Source organism: Ipomoea nil, unplaced genomic scaffold (assembly GCF_001879475.1).
Source record: "Ipomoea nil cultivar Tokyo-kokei standard unplaced genomic scaffold, Asagao_1.1 scaffold0117, whole genome shotgun sequence".
Lineage (NCBI taxonomy): Eukaryota > Viridiplantae > Streptophyta > Magnoliopsida > Solanales > Convolvulaceae > Ipomoea > Ipomoea nil.
This window is the reverse complement of record NW_017616545.1, coordinates 946,951-951,276: the sequence shown is the minus strand read 5'-3', so window position 1 is coordinate 951,276 and position 4,326 is coordinate 946,951.

Genomic DNA, 4,326 nt, shown 5'->3' with positions numbered 1-4,326 from the left:
GATCCACGTATGTGGGGCGGCCTCGTGGATCCTTCTGTTTCTTCTCCACGAGCTGTTCCACGCACGTGGATGGTCCCAACACATCTCCGATTTTGCCCTTTCCTTGTGATGCTCCGTTTCATGCTCATATGCCTCATTTTCAAGCTTAAAACCTTCATAAATAATAAAAATACAAAGTATTGTGGTGTTTTGTGGCACATTAGCAAATACAAGCATAAATAACCATAAATTACGCACAAAGGGTATAAAATGAGTATAAAATGTCCCCTTAATGACCCTAAAAGATGTGTGTCTTTGGCACTTATCACAAGTTTCTACACTTTATTCTTGCTCGTCCTCAAGCAAGCTCTCAATCATCTCAGGAAAAGATAAGTGACAAAGATAGCTCAAGATACAACAATTAAGCAAATGGTCCATCAAGATAAATGCCTTTAGAAACCAGAGATGGGGAAATCCTTCATATCATGAATCAAGTGTGTTAAGAATGCGCCCTAATAATGCAACTCAAGGAATATGCAAAAGGAACAAAAACCCCTATCAAAATTATAGAATAAGATAGCAAAGGGAACACACTCTCTACATCACTTAGCCAAGCATGCAACCAATTCAAGTTCACGTCTCACTTTGCAAAGGCCTTAAGCCGAGCCCACTAGTGGGAACGATGTGCACACCCCAACCAACATCCAACCTTAACACCAAAGCCCATAAACATAAAATAATGTGAGGGTATGGCCTGGACCTCTCCCCGCCAATTGGCTTAAACGGACACTCTTTTCTTCTCATCCCCCTAGAATCATTATCGGGCGACCCAACTTCACATGGAGCTCCATGTTTTTTCGAAGGTCGGTGCTATGGGTGCCTGGTTTCTAGCGGGGTGGCTCACCTCCACTCTCTCTTCCCATCTCCTAGGATAACGTCATTGGGACAACCGACTTCACGTAGAGCTCTACGCTTTTTCGAAGACCATGGAATGGAATTGCCTCAAATCCTAGCGAGACGGCTCACCTCATTACTTCTCTCAAGGAGTGACCATTATTTTTTGTCTTAGCCTTTTTCTCTTTCTTCATTTCACTTCAACCCCTCGTGCATTTTTCTCGGGATTCGGGATTTACTCTCAATTCTCACCAATGGCTCACCTTTTGCCCCATGCCTTACCAAAATTTGATCATTTCCAGGCTTCGCTTACAATTATATTTCTAAAGTTGAGGGTTACACACTCCCACTTTGATAGATCATTGACTAAGGTCCAAGCAAAATAGGAGGGGAACAACATGCAAGCATAACAAAAATGTAAACCTATTGGTTTCTAGCATTTCCTCACTTGGTGTAAAGAGGTAACTCCCTAAGGATATACCAAGAATAAAAGCTTTTAAAGTCACATCACCAACACACTTCCGAAATGACATAAACAATAATGCACTCTTCAATATCAAACCACTCGTCAATCAAGCACCATTCACTCAATTTAGCAATGAACGAGCATTAAAGAACGAAGTGCGTTCTTTCCACACTTTAAAATGAACATCGGCCTCGATGTTACCTTGAGGACTAGGTGGAAAAGGAACACGGGTCTAACCCAACTAAGGCCCCTTTCCACACTTTAGAAGTGTTGTTGGGATTTGGGGTGCATAATGAAAATCCTTTGTGAATGATAAATGGAAAACAAAAGAATGTGCACAAAACATTTTCATAGTTTAGAATTGAAAATCGGGGCACAAAATTGAAAAAGGATAGAAATTATCACCCAATGTAGAGCGTAAACACAAAAAATAAATTTTGTATATATTTGCAAAATTTTGTGTACAGCGTGTGTATAATTCAATGTGCAGGTACAAAATCTCTGTGTAGTCCTCTGATTCTTCACTAACGTTATCTACTGAAGTTCCTCCGGGATTCAAGTGGCACGTGCCTCCGGGATTTAAATGGCGTAGCTTCCGAGATTCAAACGGCATAGCTTCCGGGATTCAAACAGCGTGATCTTTAACAGCAAACGTCAAGCTTCGAAGCAGTCAACTCTACAAAACATCAAATTTAGGGCTGTTAACGAATCGAACATAAACGAACGGAGGTTGTTCGTGTTCGTTTGTTAAGGAATTTGGAGTGTGAGTGTTCATGTTCGTTTGTTAAGGTTTTTGAAAATTCTGTTCGTGTTCGTTTGTTAAGCGTTCGTTAGTGTTCGTTAACGTTCGCGAATACGTTCACGAACATGTTCGTTAACGTTAACGAACATGTTCGCGAACGTGTTTGTTAATGTTCGTGAACACGTTCGTAAACATGTTCGTTAACGTTAACAAACACGTTTACAAACATGTTCATTAACAAGCATGTTCAAAAACATATTTATTTACGTGCATGAACACTTAATAAATAAACACCTGCATATGTTCATGATCACAATTTGTTCGTGAACAATAAATAATTTACGTTCACGAACAATAATCAAACAAACAACACAACTACATAACTAATATATAATATATATGTTTGTGAACATGTTCGCAAACATTATTAAACGAACACAAACGAGCTTGTTCACGAACATTATTAAACGAACATAAATGAGCTTGTTCACGCACATTAGTAAACGAACACAAACGAGCTTGTTCACGATCTCTTAGCAAACGAGCTTAGAACTGTTCAAGCTCTGTTCGTTTATTAACCTAGCTCTAAATTTTGTTTGTTAATGTTCGTTTACCTTAACAAACGAACATAAACGAATGCTTACCGAACACGAACACGAGTAGTTTGTCGAAAGCTCTGTTCGCTAACACTCCTAATCAAATTAAAGCGCCTGCAATGGCTTCAAGTTGCCTTCAAAAGGCTTCAAGATCTTCAAAGTACCTACAAAATGACTTTTAAGTTGCTTCAAGATCTTCAAAACCTGCAAAAATGCCTTTAATTCTTCAAGATCTTCAAATGCCTTCAAAAGAGCTCTCAAATCTTCAAGCCTTCAAGTTCAAGCGTTCTTCAATGCCTTCAAGTTCAAGCGTTCTTCAATGCCTTCAAGCTCTCAAGTCTTCAAGTTGTTGTGTTTTGGAATGAAAATGAAGGCCCTCTTTATACTAAAAGGCCTAACCAAAATCCCTCAACAAACACTCTTTTTAACTAATTAATTAGTTAATTATTTATTTAGGAAAATGAATCTTGCCCAAAATAAAGTCCAGGTTCATTATTGTATAATCTAATTCAAATTCAAATTAAATTATAATTATCTAATTCAAATATAATAAAATTATATTATATTTAAATTATAATTATAATTCAAATTCAAATATGAAGTGGGCTTGGACCAATTAATTAATTAATTAATTCAATAATCCAAAATCAAATTTAATGGGACTCATTAAATTAATTTAATTATTATGGCCCAATTAATTATATTGGTCCAATAATCAATCTCGACGCCGACTCAATAATAATTTTGTCTGTCCATTTATCGGGTTCAAATTTTTGGTGTCTACATAGAGAATTTCCCTTTTCATCTCGTGAGGTATGTCCCATTATTCACTTTGCCCCATTATATCACACTACAAAAATGGTTAGTGACATATGTGCATAACATCAAAACAAGGAGTGCAATGGAGTAGGAAAACTACTCCTAACTATCTACACTATTTTCTTTTCTTTCCTTTTTTTTGTTTATTTTTTTTTTTTGTGGTTTTATATTTTTTTCTCTTTTTTTCTTTAAAGGTACTAACAAGAAAATATAACTAAGGAAAACAATAAGCAAGAAACTACTACAAAACATAAGATAAAACTTAGACTCACACATGCATTTTAGAAAATTGTAGAAGAAGCAAAAAAAAAAAAAAAAAAAAAAAAAAAAAAAAAGTGCATTGAAAGTAAATTGCATGAAAATTTAAAAGTATCAAAAGTAAAGTGCAAGAATTAATAAAATTCAAGGAAATTAAAAGTTCAAGAAATTAAAAATGCAAGAAATTAAAAACGAAAGCAAGTAAAGGTAGTGTGTCCATGCACAGTAAGTCTCAAAGTTTAGTAACCAAGGGAACTTCAAGTGTCATTTTATTTCCTTTTCTTCTTCTTCGGTCCATGTTGGGTGTCTCAAGGCATAAAGTTGCCCGCGGATGGAGGATGGAAGTGGTAATGGGATTGAGCTTGAAGGTCCTCAATTGCTTGGCCCTGCCGGTCCAACTGCATCCCAAATTAATCAAGTCGTGCCTCAAATATATCCAAACGCTCTCCATGGGCCCGTTGCATGCCCATTTGTTCTTGATGAAAGTGGTATTGGAGGGCAAATTATATTATGCACCGCAGTGCATAATCGATTATGCACCGCGCGTCTTTTTTTTTAAATGAAAATTAACA